Source organism: Lissotriton vulgaris, chromosome 9 (genome assembly GCF_964263255.1).
Source record: "Lissotriton vulgaris chromosome 9, aLisVul1.2, whole genome shotgun sequence".
Classification (NCBI taxonomy): Eukaryota; Metazoa; Chordata; class Amphibia; order Caudata; family Salamandridae; genus Lissotriton; species Lissotriton vulgaris.
The window spans coordinates 813,425,271-813,442,972 of NC_141697.1; the positions used below are offsets into that span (position 1 = coordinate 813,425,271).

General features: G+C 47.0%; 1 protein-coding gene across 2 annotated transcripts in view; it reads right to left on the reverse strand.

The window, feature by feature from the left end:
- Window positions 1–17,702, reverse strand: part of PC (pyruvate carboxylase) — a 2,223,386-nt gene that overhangs the window by 499,301 nt on the left and 1,706,383 nt on the right. The gene's annotated exons all lie outside the window — the stretch shown is intronic.

Here is a 17,702-nt window from a genome sequence, read left to right on the forward strand (position 1 = left end):
GAGCTCCTGTCCTCCACACTACCTCCCTAAGAAGCCTGGGAATGCTAGCTCTCGCTACTAAGAGTGTCAAGTGCAGAAACTACTGTGTTTGGCTCAGTTTGTAGAGCCCTAGTAGGACTGACCCCAAGACACCAACTGCAAATGACCAAAAACAGCATAGTTGAGGCACAATAGCCCACCTGGCCTGCAGCCCCTCGGACAATCCGTTAACAGGCTTGCCAGGGATGTGTCACTGAATATATTAACTCTTAGGAGCCGAAGTTGTGGTGTTCTACAGAAGTGCTGACTGTGGTTGGGCTGTGCTAGCTTTCTGATGCAGTTTTGCTTTTAATTATGTTTCTAGACTGTAATAAAAGCTAATGGTGCTGTTAAAGCTCCATTTAGATGGAAAGGAATTAAGAACTTGCATAATTAAATGTGTACCGAAATAGCAGGGGGTGCAGCACGTCAGTGTAGAGGTACATTTGTCTAGCAGTGAGACGTTCTGGTATATAAACACACACAGGGGGAGGGCGGGATTGCAGAACGGTATATAGGTGCTGTGGGAGAGCTGTATGATGGGTCCCAGGTTGTAACCAACTGATGGTACTGCAGGTACTGGGAGACGTGCGAGGAGTGTTCAGGGGGGTGCCAGAAAAGGAGGGTGAAGATTAGGCATATAAGTGAGTTACGAGCTGGATGGGGGTTCTTGCACCAAATATGAAGGTTGCAGTTCTGCAGACTCGGCTTTTGTGCAGAGTGACTCTACTCGCAGCAGGGTTGTCTCCACCTAGAGTACTCACAACAGAGACCCAAAGGGATGTGAACTATCTGCAGCCAGGCCATGAGCAGCCACAAAGACCGTGATCAGAAAAAAAGAGAAAAAAAGTCTGGTAAAACCTAAAGCACCCTTCTAACTCTTAAGACAGATTGCAGCCCCACCCTTCACCCCCACCATCTACCAAGGTGCCAGTGCTACAGGAAGAATGATAAAATCCTCTCTCAACAACATCTAATGAAATTGGTAAAGGAGCTATGTCTCCTTCTGCCTCACATTAGTGTCTAGGTCTCCTCACTCCTGCTTCAGAAATGTCAGCAATTTCACCTCCACTACCTAAGAAAATCCCATCATCCCCATTTTGTGCAAGAGGTTGGGGGGGATTCCACAATGGAACCTGCAGGCCTTTATTACTATGCTACGCTTATACATACAATACATTTACCACACTATCCATGTATACAAACACTTACAACATACACTTAGGATATTAGTGCAAGGCATTGTTCGTACAGCGGTTGCTCCGCTGTGCCATAGTATCAGCCTGGAATGGGATTAGGTAACAAAACAATGAATAATTCGGACTGTGCATTGGCAAGATTTTCTCAGCCAGTGTCACATAACTAACTTTTAGTGAATTTAATATATGATATAGTAATCAGTAGTCAGTATCTTTACAGATTCAAGTGGGGAACTCTCAAGTTTACTAAACTAGAACGCTTTCCTCAGAGCTATACTGGGGCTGAGCATCTGCATGGTGTCTGCCCAAGACATCAACTGTGCACTTAAAGCAACGGAGCCTCCACCACATATCTAGGGAACACAGCAGGGCTGATGGAGGAGCTCGATGCCACCAACTGCAAGTGCTAATGTACATGGCATCACAGACTGGAGTCAAGCTAGCCGGGCTGATGAGAGGTGTTACCTAAAACCACTGGAATCACAGACAGCAGCAGCAGTACACAGTCACCTGTGGTGCCATTGTGCCCACTTACTCTGCACCTCTGGTCTGGCCTAGCACACAGTTAGGTGGGTAGCAGCATCACATTAGGCCTCTCATCAAATTGTTGGTCTATTGTCTGAACAGCACAAGTAGCTGCATTACACAAGCTAAAACTGTGAACCAGACTAAGACTATTCCCACGCCCCTACTGCAAACACTCGTGATGCCCCTCTCCAAAAAGTGGATTTTCAATAAAGTGAAAACTAACCACAACAGTAAATCCACTTGTTTGAGAGGGTCATCACGAGAGCTTGCAGTAGGGGTGAGCAAAACTTGATTTTTTCCTGTCACAATTTATTAAAACCCATGAAACATTTTCATACCTGTTCTTGTACGTGACGTGTTAGTATATCGGTATCTCGCGTCTTGTATTCACGTGAGGTATACCCTCGTGAGAAGAGTGTCATGTGAGAAGAGTGTCATGTGGAATGCTGGCAGGAGGCTGGGTCGGTTACAATATGTCTCAAGACGCAAAGATCAAAAGCTATGGAGAGATGGCGGCACTCGTGGTAGGAAATGTTCACCAATGTGAATAATGTAAGATGAGTTATTCGTATTTTAGGGTGCCAGGAAATAGTCCCTTCCGGCCGGTAGGGACTGTTACTTGTACTGAAAAAGGGGGAGTGCAAGGACTGCCTGCACTGTTTCCAAAGGCACTCCGATGGAGTGAACTCCTGAATTATATTTTCATCACGAGGTATTACACATTTCAAACAAGCGTAGTCAGTGGTAATCCTTTTTAAAAGTTCATTTAATCGATGAGTCACATATTACATCATAGTGACTTATTTGTAGAGCAATATATCAATTATGCTTTTTAATGACATCCATTGATCAATGCATCATCCCTATGCATTTCGGGCAGAGCCCTTCGTCAGGGGATAGCAAAAGATCTGCAAATAAACATACTGGTATCAGGAAGGGGAGCTCGCAACCACGAGGTATACAATACGGTCAGGAGAGTAAAGCAAAACCAAACATGCATATTCCGACACTGAAAGCAAAATGAAGGAGTTGAAAAGAGTCTCTGGATAGTCAAGTCTATGGTGTGGAGGAAAAAAGAGTGTCGATAGCGTAAGGGTTATTGCAAAACACCCATTGAGTGCATGCTAGACTCTGAAAAAAGCTCGAAGTGAACTGGCAAAACGGGACAATCTCCCGTGTGTGATACCCAACAATTGCGTACACTAGGGAAGAAACGATTGTGTGCTCGGTTAAAAAAACGTGAGAGTGACAGTCGGAAGAAATCAAAGAGGCTTACCAAATGTTAAATGTAGCGGCGCACGACATGCGGGGCTGCCGAGGGTCAGTGTGCGATTAGGAAAACGCGGAAGTAAATACGCGGTCGTGGAAATAGAAAACGGACTCCCGTGAATGTTAGTGACCATGGGGACGTGCCGGTGATTAAAAGATCGTACAGTGGAAAAATCAAAACATGACAATGGCCGTGGCCTGATACTGTACTAAACTATGAAAGTGTAAATGCGATGAACAAACAATGTGTATGTCTGCGCATATGAACAAAAACATTATAGATGGATAGCGGCGGCCATCTTGGAATGGTCAATCACTGTATTCGTTAACTGTAGGTACCATCACGAACATAAGAGTAAATCAATATTGTGCATCATGATAGTAAAGGAAACTAGAATGGACTTACATAATAGTAAAGGAAACTAGAATGGACGGTAAAGGAAATGTATACTGATGGGGACCAAAGGTAGGGAAAAAAGTTACCGAGAGAATGATAAACAGATAGGGACCGAAAGTGGAAAAGAAATGACAAACAGTTCGGAAAGGTAAAAAGGGAAACAATATGTGAAAACAGGGTAGATAAGTAAAAAAAGGGTGTAAAACAAAGGGTGATTAGACACTAGATATAAAACGAAAATGCAGAATATTAACATGTAAGTATGGAAAGTAAGATGAGAGAATATGTACATTGGGACAACAACTCATTATAGGAAACAACTGTATTCAAGTCTATCATTAAGGCCCTTAGGCTGGCAAGCATCAAGTCTCTTGATTCAAACGGTTTCCCTCTGGAGTAGTATTTTTCTGTTGTCAACGCCTGTTCTCAGTGGGACAACCTCTAATACAAGGAACCTCAGTTGACTCACGTTATGCTGGTGTGTAGTGAAGTGAGCTGCCAAAGGTGCTTTGGTTGATCTGTTTCTGATTGTACTTTTGTGCTCGGTCAAGCGAACTTTGATTTTTTGTTCAGTTTTACCTACATAAGGCAGTCCGCAGGGACACTTAAGTAGATATACTACGTTCTTAGAGTCACAGGTAGCGTTGGTCCGTAGTTTGATGGCTTTCCCTGATGCTGGATGGTTGAAGATGTTCCCTGAAATGATGTTGTGGCAATGGCTGCAGTTGAGGCACGGTATTGTGCCTGAATAGTGTGCAGAAGGATCAACGGGTTCAGTCTCAAGAATGTTTTTGATGTTTTTAGCTCTCTGGTATGCAAAAAGTGGTCTGCAATTAAAGATGCCCTGAAAGTCTGGTTCAAAACGTATAATATCCCAGCTTTTTAGGATAATGTTCTTAATCACCTTGCTTCTTGTCGAATATTTAGATACAAAGACTGGTCTCTGTTCACCGGTATGTCTGATGTGTGTGGTTAGAAGATCCAACCGAGTTTTAGTGGCTACACGATTTTTGGCTGCTTGCAGTGTAACCTCAGGATATCTCCGTTCTCTGTATCTTTGAAGTATCTTTTCTTCCGATTTTTCGTAAGCTGATTCTGAACAGATCCTTTTGGCCCTTAATAGCTGAGAGTATGGCAAATGCGTTTTGAGCGGGGTGGGATGACAGCTGGTAAACAGTAAAGCATTATTTCTATCCGTAGCTTTGACGAATAGGTTGGTTGTAAGTTTGTTGTCCAGTAGTGTCACCTGTACATCCAGAAATGGTAAGCTATGGGGACTGATGGTGTGTGTGAACTTTATGTGATCATCCAGAGCGTTTATGTATTTCAGAAATTCAGGAATTTCATCAGGTTGACCAATCCAAATAAGGAAAATGTCATCAATGTATCTCCATAGGGTCAAGATGTTTGACCATTTGTTGTGGCTCAAAATGTGATCAAGTTCCATACGGTGCATGAACAAGTTCGCATAGCTGGGAGCTGCACAATTTCCCATTGATGTTCCAACGAGTTGAAGATAGTATTCGTTGTTGAAGGAAAAGTAACTGTGGTATAGGGTAAACTGTATGAGTTCAAGTAGCAGAACTTTCAAATCGTCATCGATCAGATGGTTGAGTAAGAAAGACTCAATGGCTTCAATGCCCCTGTTGTGTGGAATCGATGTATACAGAGCACATACGTCAATGGTTACCAAAGTGTGTCGTTTGCCAGGCTCCAGAGTGACCTGTTGGAGACGGTTCAGGAAGTCAGTTGTGTCACGTAAGTAAGTTGACACGGATTTAACAATGTCTTGTAAGTATAAATCAATGAACTTGCCAGTGGGCTCATGAATGGAGTTTTTAGTTGAAACTATGGGACGAAACGGTGGACGGTTCAAGTTTTTGTGAATTTTTGGGAGCATGTGTATGCTTGGACATTTTGGATGGGATTGTATGAGATATTTGTGATCCTTGTCCGTAATCGTTCCCATTGATAATGCTTTATCAAGAATGGCTTTGAGTGTGTTAGAAAAAACTCCAGTTGGATCACTTGGTAGTTTCATGTACAGGTTCATGTCGCTGACGTGGACACTTACACTTTTGTTGTAAAAATCGCTGTCCATGACTACAAGCGCACCCCCCTTATCCGCTTTACTGCAAGTGATGTCGGGATTGTTGACAATTTGATTTAGTGCTCTTGATTCCTTAAGTTTGAAGTTGTTGTACTTAGGGTTGGGTTTTTTGAAATTTTCTCTGATAGAGTTCAAAGTGATCGTTTCAAAAGAGTCAAATATTTTGTGACTTACTGGAGCCACAAATGTGCTTTTGCTTCTTAGGTCTTTACATGCATGTTGTACAGGCGTACTTGTGGGGGGACACACGTTGGTAAAGAAGTGTCGAAGTCTTAAGGTCCGCATAAACTTATATAAGCTTATCTCGGTTTCCAATTCAGAGGTGTTGTATGTTGGAACAAAAGTGGTTCCACGTTCAAGAGTAGACAGTTGTAGTTGAGATAAATTCGTTTTGGATATGTTGATCACGAGGGTTTTTTGCTCCTGGTTGCCTGTTCTTGTACGTGACGTGTTAGTATATCGGTATCTCACGTCTTGTATTCACGTGAGGTATACCCTCGTGAGAAGAGTGTCATGTGAGAAGAGTGTCATGTGGAATGCTGGCAGGAGGCTGGGTCGGTTACAATATGTCTCAAGACGCAAAGAGCAATATCCCATGGATGAAAATTACACACTTTAAAAAAAATATTTAGTGAGTTTCTTCGAACGTCAAATCAAGAAAAATTATCTGTATATTTAAAATTTTGCCTTGACCTACCTACAATCTGAATGAAGAATGTAGGTGCCTGCATCGGCCCTGGAATATTACCTTGCTGTGGGAACGGACACTGGAAATAGCTATACTAGGGACACAGAACATAAAATAGGTCCAGTCTGGTTAACATTTCTAAACATGGGATTACTTCTTTGGGGAGAAATTGATTATATGGATGCGGAGTTGAGCATTATGAGATGTATGCTTGGAGGATGGGAAGATGGTACCTGATAGGTTTGGATGAAGAATGGTCCTCACCAGGCTACAGACGTCCTTACAGCTGATGGTAGCTTGTGGTTCAGTGAAGTCTTCCGAGAATTCTACACTGCAATGCTGAGCGAGAAGCATCCTAATTCTCGTGGAAAAATCTGACCAGACTTGTCCTTACTAAGACCCTTCACCACCAACCCACCCAGTGGCAGCAGCAGCTCCTCCTCCACTGCTAAAAAGGGAAAAATAAAATAATACAATATTATCATTTTATTTTTCCATACTGAGGCAGTTTTACTGGGTGGGGAGGGGCAGGACTGGGCTGATGTCACAGTAGTTGGGGCACTTAAGTGTGCATGCCAGTTTGGCGGGCCGTCTTGGACAGGCCAAACAGTCTTGCGTACTTTGGATGGTCTTCACCCGGTACTGCACAGTCTAGGTTGAGAACATGCACAGGGCTCCTACGCCCTGTCTGAGCGCCAAACCAGGGCACTCAGACCAAGTACGACACTGCTGTCATCCTGGTGACGGGCTTAGGGGAGCATGTGTGTGTCCTGCTACCGGAAGGAACAGAAGAGGACGGAGGAGAGGCGGCGGCCCCGCCCCACCTGTACTACTCCACGGCAGCAGTCACTGAGTGGCAGGTGTATGGCGTGCGTGTGTGAGATGGGGAGCGGCGGTATGTGTAAATTAATTTGTTGTGACAGTATGTCTGGTGCCATTTTAGACACATTGTGCCTTTGCCTTAAAATAAAAATCTCACAGAGCGTGAATGCCATTTTGGGTTCTTTTGGTGAATGTGCACTTGCTGCTGTGCTGCATTTACCCTCCCTAGGTTGTTTCTCTCACTCTGGCTTTGAGCTCCAATTTCACATAGTATAAGACCTACCTCGCAACAGAGCATCTAAAACCCTGTGCATGACTGGGTGGCCTTCCCATCTTTCTTCAGATGTGTCTACAGCAAGTAAGATCTGCCGAGCAATAATAGCCTGGAAAAGAGTGAATGGGATTTGTGGCTCAAATTACACACCCCACATCATTCTAGTGTCTGCTTTTTACTCCTTCCTAATTGTTGTGGAAGAGCAGGAGGGTGCCCTTCAAATCAATTGGGCTCCCTACTGAACTTCTATGGTGGCAACTCCAGTGGTCGGGGTCCATTACTTTGGATATTTACCGGGGCCTCTGACCAAGCACTTTACTTCCCCTTCAACGTTTGAAGAATCTCTCAGCGCTTGCAATGAAGAAAGCGTGGTACCTTTTACAGCTCCTTGTGTTTTAATGAAACTGTAGACCAGGGCTAGGCCAGCCTCACTATCCTGTGAAGGAGACGTGCACTGCCTTGAGCCAAGAGAACCAGCCCCTTACTGTGTGGCACGCACACAAGGCCTGCTGACATATCCTGTGACCACCTGCTTGAGAAGTGAGATCACTCCAGCAGAGGAGCACCTGCCACACACGGGAGCAAGCACACCAAAAACCAGGCCTTCAAAGTACCAAGCACACAGCTGATTATCGAGTCAGCCTATTAACTTGCCTCTGGCTGGAGGTTAGTTGGCAAGCTGAGTTCCTATCTCTCTGCTTTGCAAGCTTTGATTGGAGAATGCAGGATTTACTCCTACGCCTCGCCCTACATCCTCATTTGTGAAAAGGCATCTCTTAGACCTCCGTGGGTCCTCTACCACTTGTCTGTCTGCTCCAGAGAATTACTAGGTTCACACATTTTTAGTTGAGCCTATTCACCTCCATTAATTCGCTACTAGGTAGCTGTAGGACAACACTTCTGTGGAGCCCTGAGCCCAATATATCTCCATCCACTCGTTTTGAGAGTGCACTTCCGGCATTACGATCATAACATTTCACATGGTCATTTATGTTCCAAATTTCAATAGCTCCTAAGTAACTGTAATGGAAACGGATTCTTTGGGGCGGCTCGACTGTAGTTTGTGTACCTGAAGCTTTGCTGTACTGACCCTGGCTGCTGAGTTACATATTCACAGTATGGCTAGTACCTCGGACACACTTGCAGCAATTCTCCCTTGAAGTTGCCCTTGCTACCAAACCGGACCTGTGCGTTACAAGTGACTTGCGCAAACTTTGAAGACGCTGGCCAGTCAACTATTGTGAACTGGACTATTTCCTAAACCCACAGAGCAGCCCTATGCCCTGATTGCAGACAGGAGAGAGTGTTGGTTATGCTAAACATTTCTCTGTATTTGACAGGGCCATAGGGTTTAATATTACAGCATTGGTAATGCCTAAAGATGGTGCTCTCTAAAAACATTCTTCTAACTCGGGCCCAGACGGTGCTCGAATGCTTTGGTTTGCCTCGTTGACCATCATCCTGCCTCGTTGACCTTCATCTTTCCTCCTCTGTTAAGTGGCACTTTGTTTACTACCATAAAGATCAGGTTGGACTTAGACCTTTGGGGGTTATTTAATCGTATCACGCTGCACCAAAGTTCCTAAATCTCCTCTTACATTAAGGCAAGGTTGCTATCAGTTCTCCACCCAAAGAGAAGAAAGACCCAGAAAGAAGCCTTGAAAACTTTTGAGCAGTACAAGAAGCGGGCAATGCCCCGGGACACTATTGTGAAATGTGTTACTCACTTGAGAACTGCTCAGTAATAAACGACCTGTGCCAATTATGGGAAATTGGACTAAGAGGATGGTAAAAGCAGAGGAAGAGAGTTTCACACTCTCTGCTAAATTTCATAAGTGAGCAGTTCGTTCATGAGGTTGGATGGTGGCAGCAGCTGAAGTGGGGCTTTTTTAAATTGGGACCAGGATAACGCAGAGATGTAGTAGACTGGGTTGCAATGGAATTCGCCATACTTCACCATCATGCAATTTCCTGATCTTTCAAACCTCTAAAGCCTCTTGTGATGGTTGGACCATATGAACTGTGCGTGATGCCCTTATGAACCACTTGGTGTTAATAGATGTATCAGCTTGTTCCGCATCGCTGTGTCTAAACACGTGAAGCACAAGACGGGCAAAAACTCCCAGCTTAACTCGAGTTAGTCTGCTGCATTTCCACAGCATGACAACTCGGGAGTCTTACCATGCCACGCGCTGCATTTGTGGCAAGCTCTCAAGAGTATTAAGTCTGTGGGGGGAGACAAGGCTTACACTGCAGAAAAGCGCCCCCTACTTGGCTAAAATAGGCTCTACCCCGCCATCCTTTTTATCTGGGCCCCATCCACTTGCCTTCAAATGTATCCTCAGCTCATGGCTAATTGTCCAAATCTGGAGAACATTCAAAAAGTACACTTCCGGTGAGACACTCTAATGCTTCAATCAGGCGTACCCCATTTGTTGTATTCAACAAACCCCGCCGAAACACTTGTTTGCGCAGGGCTCACACATAGGACGTGGTGCAGAGTTTAGAGAATCCAGTAATTATCAGATGCGATGGAGCCTGCAGGCGGATACATTTGGCACAATATACCAGTTGCAGGTGAACTTTAGGGTAACATGCCCGCTATTTACTGAGACCAGCAGGTTTTGATACAGAAAGCACAAAATCCGCATGATCTGCCACATTTTAGGGGTAACGGGTGCTGTTTAGAAACCCCGTAAATTCGAAACCCCCGAGGTTCGTTTTTCTTGTATTTGATAAATACAACAACCCCATCCCGGGAATTCGCAGGAAAGGCTGAAGCCTCTGAAGCGATATTCCCATAGCCAAGGCTCTCCAAGTGTTGAGGAAGAGGGAGTGTGAGAATGCGGAAAAGACCGTATATGAGCTCTGGGAATTACGGGCATGTAGACTGACGCACTGTGTCTGTAAATCGATGCTTTCCCCCAGTAATGCAGTCTGAACACTAACACAGTAAACCCGGGCTTAAATCACATTTATTTCAGAGCTATGGCGTAATTGCTTGCCTGTCTCCGAGCGCCGGTTTTTAGCAGCAATTGCCCCTGGCCTTCTTACAATGATGTTTACCGAATTCTCCGTCGGCCCCTCCATTCTGCAGCAAACTATGCTATCCTGCTACACCGAAATATACATTTAATATTTACCTACCGTCTCGTGGGTTGATGCCAATTCGTGCTGTAAGCCTTCGGTGACGCGCCTCTCATATGCGGATTTCTTGCGGTGGTTGTTGCCTGGGTCTGCTCTACCCAACGGCCGCCTTCTCTTTCCCTTCCCCTCTCCAGACCAGGCTTCAACCACTAGCTGGTGAGCCGCACAGACATGTTCACGGCCACTCTAATATGCAATTCGGCGGCTGTGACGTTTTGAGCATGTGTATAGATTTTCAACATAATCCATCATCTGCAGATTTTTACCCAAAAAATGGTTCCTGGCTCAATCGGATCAAAAGTTACTAAAAACATGTTGACAAGTGTGCACGAAGTGGAAGGCGGTTCGCAATGTTTGACTAGTTGTCTTTGAGTTGCTTATTGCTGTATTTGGTGTTAAACAGGCACTAATCAGGTGAACTATTTGCCAAAATAGTGTTACCATGTGAAGAAATGACAAAATAAAGTAATATCACATAATTTAGTCATACTTGCCACATGATTTGAACTTCCCCTGCGGCATAATTCCAGTGGCACTGCATACATCAAAAGTCACCCATACCATGTTAACCATTAAAGGGTTAGGCGCAGAGTTAGCCTGCAGCAAGGAAATATCAAAATCCTATTGTGCTGTGCCATCCATGACCAGTGGCATAACAAAATCATGGGTCCCCTGCAGAACGCAATGAGAGGTCCACGAGCCCCTCATATCCCACTGATATTTATAGGCCTGGGGATGAACGAGGGAACTCTGAAGGCTGCAACCCCTCCAGACAGACTTCAGGGGCTTGGTTACATCCATGGCATGCTCCTCGCGAAACTAACTCCATGCAGGCATTTGCTGAATTTATCGAACATCTACTATCACATGTATGTAGATGACACTTAATTGTACTTAAAAATCTTTCCCCGATGATATTAGGTCTCTAAGCTCAACCCTACAAAACTGGCTTACTGGTAACCACCTCAAACTAAATACTCAAAACGGAATTCCTTCTAATTGCCCCATCCAAACGTTCTCTGGGCATTGCAGAAAGGATAAAACAACTAATAGCATTGAATTATGTACCACACATTATAGAGTCAACTAGATCTCTGGGAACAACACTGGACAAGAATTTAAACATGCAGGAACACATCAGCTCTGCCACCAAAGGAGCGAACTTCCACATGAGCATCTTAAGAAAAATAACACCCTTCCTCCCCAAAGATGGCCTCAAGTCTGCTGGTCAAGCGCTAGTGATTACCAGGTTGAAATATGAGAGTGGAACCGTATGCGGCCTACCCTAAGCTAAGCTGGCGGCACCAAGTTCCTCTTTTAACTCTGCTGCTAGACTCATTTACAGGATCAAAAAGGAACATTCACATCACACTGGACCTGAAACCACAACTGGCTTCTATATGAGGTGAGCAATCATCTGAAAATTGCCTGCATGACACAAAGCTCTGCATTTCAACACTCCGAGGTACCTTGCATGAAAATTAGAGCCGTCTGGTGGCCTCGGAACATCAAGAAGCACTTGTTCCCTTCTGCTGAAACCACCAAAATTTTATAAAAAATAGACATAACCATACCTTCTCAGGCATGGCCCGAAAACTAGGAATGACCTTCCCCCTGAAATCAGAATGGATCCCTCAATTACCTCATTCAAGAAAGTCAACAGGATCCTGATGAAGAAATCTATGCTGTTGAACGTATTAACTATACACCAGATCTTATCTATCCCATGCCTGCATGCATGCTTATCCATCGCAAACTATACTCTTACTCTGTTCTACTAGTTGCGGACCACCGGGTCCAGGTGGTCTGCTCTTGAGGAGAGATTCCCACACCTTGTCCATGCTTGATGATGTTGTTGTTGTTATTATTATTATTATTATTATTATTATTATACACGTCACTTTGATCATTGTAAAGCGCTCGGATACCCGCAGGGGTTTTGTTAGCACAATATAAATTATAAATAAATAAAATCAAGAAGCGTGAGAGAATAAGTCAAGGTGCAAGTAGTGTTTCAAATTAAAGTAATTTTTTTTCTTTAAGGAGTATCCAATGATCTAAATATGGGTTTTTGTACAAGTCCTATTTCTATTGTCATATTTCATGATAGGGCAACAATTGGGAGATATAATGAAATTGTTTAACTACATGTCATTTTGTTGTGCGTTTGTTCATTTTAATAATGAATTCTGAATGTACAAATAATCCACTTGGAACTTGAAAATAATAGGTTAATTTTTAGTATTCTTTTGAGCGATAGCACATATAGTCCTCTGTTTATGATATTGTATTTGATATGTGATCAGGGCCTCTTGAAACATGAAATCAGATTTATGACTGAGGGGTATAATGGCTATTTATCATTCCCCAAAAATGCCTGACAATTAATGTTTTCAATCATTGAGAATGATTACATCTTTTGGGTAAATTTGCCACATTCTGAAGCTTTGCACCGATTATACTGAGTCTTTCCACTATTCACTGTTTTTGTGGTTATATATTCAAGGGTATTGGAGCACTCTGTATGTGCCATGTAGGTAACTGTGAAACGTAGGGGGGCGGAGCTTGCCGGCGTCCATGAAAGACGTGTGAGCGCTGAGCTCCTCGCCTGGGCCCCTTTAATATTCGACAAATCTATCCTTTTGGCGCCTAGCCAGCCCTGAAATTTGTGGTGGACTCTCCTTCTACCCCCCGGCCTGGTGGGGGACCCTTCCCCGGTCGAATTCGGTGGTGGTTTCGCTCCGCTGTACGAAGGAGGGCGCGGTGGCGGACCAGGCCGTAATCCGCGGTCTATCCTGAGGAGCTGCCCGAGCTGCGTCACGCTACGTGCGGCCAGTGGTACCGGAGTGCAGTCGGTCCGCCCGCTTGGTGGCTACACTACAGTTCCTGCTGTGTGTTCTCGAGCTGTGTTCCCGGGAGCGGCTGTGGTGGACCTGCCCACGGTTGTGCATTTCACGGAGAAAGACTGCTGATGCTTTGGGGTGCACTGGAAGGGTGCGGGAGACCCTCAGTGGATCGCCGTCTCCTCGCGGAGAGTTGTGTCGGCAATTGCTTGCACCTGGTGCACCTCGGAGACTACTGTGGTGCAGTGGCTTGGGAGTGCACTGGAGTGTGGGGGCCCAGTTTGCTTGACTTTGGTGGGGCCTGGCCTCGTGTGAGTACTTGTGGCGTGCTTCTCTGGCTCCTGCGCAACAACTCGCCCTGCGGAGCTCGCTTCCCCAGCGCCCCCTCTTCGCCCCACCAGCACTATCTGGCGACATCTTTACTGGCAGTAGGGCGCTTTATTGAATGTCCACCAGGACCGCTATGGGGAAAGGTGATAAGAATCAGCCGAAACTGTCGTTTGATCAGCGGAAGGCGAAAGGTGCGGAGGGGCCGGCTCCGGATGCCTCACCGCGGCCCACGGCTGCCGACAGTTCATTGTGTGCGGACATCCGTGAAATGTTGGGTGCCATGGAGAAGGGCTTACAAGACAGTATGGCGGCAATTGGCACGAAAATCGACGCTTTGTCCTTCAGGATGGACCGCATGTCTGAGAGGGTGGATAAACACGCTGAGCGGCTAGATATGGCGGAACGGCGGTTAACGGAAGCTGAGGAAGCCCAAACGGAATGGGATAAAGATCGCAAGCAGTTCGGTCGCCTACTCCAAGTCATACAAGACAAGACGGAGGACTTGGAGGCGGGCTCACGGCGCTCCAACGTCCGCATTACTGGGGTGGCGGAATCTACCAACACTGGCAAAATGGAGTTGTTTGTGGAGAAGTTGCTCCGGACACTGTTGGGGGAGGAGGTCTTCTCCCCTATGTTCATCGTCGAGAGGGCTCATCGCACCCTGGGGCCGAAGCCGCAGCCTGGACTTCCGCCGCGGCCGATTATTGCCAAACTTCTGAACTATAGGGATCGAGACTTGGCGCTCCGGCTGGCAAGGGAGAAGGGAAATTTGCAATTCGAGGGCATGAACATCTCCCTCTATCCGGACTTCACGGCGAGAGTGCAAGAGGAGAGGAAGCGCTTCGCCCCGTATAAGAAACAGATGAGAGACCTGGGGCTGGACTACGCCATGTTGTACCCAGCGAGACTTAGAATCAACAAACAAGGGCACTCGCACTTTTTCACGGACCCAGCTGACCTGAAAAAATCACTGAAGGAGTGGGCCAAGGAACAACGCAACAGCCCAAGGGGTCAGCGTGAGGATGCGGAGGAGGCCGCTTCTATGGACGGCCAGGGGTAATCTACCTTGTGGCCCTTTTAGCCGGCTCGGCTGGGCCTCATCTGTGCGTCTATCTCAGCTGCAGGTCCTATGAACCTATTTAATTGACATTGTGGGGTGGGACTTTGCTGTTCGTGGATTGCAATAAGGCTGTGGCATCAACATGGTTTACTCCTCGGTGATAGCTTTGGGGGAGGCTCTCCTCCGGGTGGGGGATCTGATATTCTGTTTCTTGGGCTGGTGAGGGTGCCGAATGTTGCTGGGGGGCGGGGTGGTGGAGCCACCGAGTTCTGTGGTCCTTGTCCTGATTGAATTGCTGTCTGGCTGGGAACCTCTGCCCCCGCGCTTTCGGCTTTTGGCTCCCCGGAGGGCCTTTGGGTTTGTAGTGTGTTTCACTGGGGAGGGTTGATGGCGGGTGGTGTTGAGTCCTGTCTGACCGGGTTGGGGTTGGTCGGCTGTGGGTGGGTGGGCGCTTGCTCTAATCTTCTTTTGTTGATCCCGTTATGTGGGTTGTTCGGGGACTGTTGGGGGGAGGGTCTGGTTGGGCCAGCTACTGGAATGTGTCTACTGTACCATCTGTGCTACTCTGATTTGTTCCCTGTCCTACAATGGCGAATGTTGAGTCCCTAGGGCCAGAGAGTGGCCCCAACTCTCTCAGACTGCTATCATGGAATGTGAGGGGGCTGAATGATTTTCGTAAACTTAGGAAGGTTTTAGCCTATTTGCAGCGGCACCGGGTTGATCTCGCCTTGCTGCAAGAAACCCACCTGCCTCTGACCAGTCCTATATTACAGAGCAGGGGTCTTGGGAGTGCTTGTGTTACTGCAGGGTTCACTACGCATGCAAGAGGTGTGATTACGTGGGCTAATCCCAAATCTCAGTTGTCACTGCAGAAGATTGTTGTGGACCCGGAGGGTCGGTATGCGGTTGCCCGGTACGTGGGGAAAGGCCACGATTTGTTGGTTGTGAATGTGTATGGCCCCAACTACAATACTCCAGCTTTCTATACCTCGCTGGCGGACCTCTGTAGACAGTATGAGGGCTCTAGGATGCTATGGGGGGGAGACTTCAATTTTGTGTTGAACCCAGAGTTGGATAGATCGGCGGGTGCCCCTAGGACCCCGGCGGCCTCGGCATTACTTATGCATACGGAGCTAGTGAAACTCGATCTGCTGGATGTGTGGCGACATAGGCACCCGGGGAAGGGGGGCTTCACTCATTACTCAGCCTACCATAATGTCCACACGAGGATTGATTATTGGTTTGTCTCCCGATCCCTCCTTGACTCAGTGAAGGGGTGTGCTGTGTTGCCTCGCACGCTTTCTGACCACTCGCCACTGCTTTTGCTACTAGAGGCCCCGGCTAGGAGGATACCCCCGTTCACTTGGAGGTTCCCCCCGTATTCACTGCTAGACGAGGCCTTCAGAGGGGAACTTGCTGAGGACATAGACACGTACTTTTCGACTAATGTGGGGTCGGTGGATAGTGTTCAGGTTTTCTGGGATGCATTTAAGGTGTACATCCGGGGGATGACGATGGCCAAACACTCAGGTGTGCTTAAAGCTATCAGGCAACGATTGAAATTTCTGGAAACACAGTTGTCTGATCTGGAACGTCAGGCGGGAAGTGCTGGAGCCGCGGACATACCTGACAGGCTTAAACCCCTGCTAGCGGAATTCCATGAGGAGGCAGACAGGGAGATAAGACACATGGGAAAATATGCCACAGCGCGCACGTATGGGGAGCGGGACCGCCCTGGCTCCCTGCTTGCTAAGCTGATGCGTAATAGCAGGCCTCCCCTGGTGATCGAGGAGTTGTTAACAGCTAATGGTGATGTGGTGACGGAGGAGCAAGATATTCTGTCGGAATTCCATACTTATTATACAGCGTTGTACACGTCGAAATCGAGCCACCTAGAGGAGGAAATAGACGACTACTTGAGTTACATCCAGATGCCCTTTTTGGATGACTGGCAGAGGGAATTTCTGATGGCTCCGATCCAGAAAGAAGAGATCACGGAGGCGCTAGAGGGGATGAGGTCGGGCAGCGCTCCTGGGTCGGACGGCCTTACGGTGGCCTTCTACAAGGCCTTTCAAGATAAGCTGGTCCCCTACTTGATGCTCCTTTTTGACGACATTTGTCAACAAGGTAGCATGTCGAAGTCTATGAGGGAGGCGCTTCTCAACACCATCCCGAAACCAGGCAAACCCCCCAACGAATGTGGCTCATATAGGCCGCTTTCGCTGATTAACGTAGATGCCAAATTGTATGCAAAGGTATTGGCGACGCGGTTGGCTCTCCTGGTCCCGGACCTGGTTGCCCCGGAGCAGGCTGGGTTTGTCCGCGCCGGGAACTTGACTTACAACATTCGCACGGTGCTGGGCGCTATTCAGCATGTCCGGCTAGAGAATAAGGCTGTGGCTATCTTCCTGGATATGGACAAGGCATTTGACTCAGTAGAGTGGTCATTTATGTTCAGAGTCCTCCGTAAGTATGGGCTTGGCGAACCCTTCCTTCAGATGCTAGGAGCCCTATACTACAAGCCAACTGCGCGGCTAAAGATAGGGAACTCTGTCACTGCCCCGATTGAGATCAGCAGGGGCACTCGGCAGGGCTGCCCCCTCTCCCCACTTTTGTATGCACTGGTGGCGGAGCCCCTGGCCTGCGCAATCAGAGAATACCACGGGTTCGAGGGGATCAACTTCCCTTCGTATCAGATTGGCATCTCGACGTACGCAGACGACACTTTGTTGTATGTCCGGGACCCGGAGGTGAATCTGTCGGCGGTCTTGCGGGAGGTGGTGAGGTTCGGGGCCCTCTCGGGCCTCCGGGTCAATTGGAATAAGTCTGTGGCATTGCCTTTGACTCCGGTGACTCTCCCATTCGACTCGGAATACCCGCTGCAATGGACCACGGACTCCATACGTTATCTGGGGATCCGTATACACACCGATCCCGAGATCCTGATACGTGAGAACTATGGGGTTGCCAACTCCAAGCTGGTAGATGACGTTGAGGTATGGTGCAGGCTCCCGCTG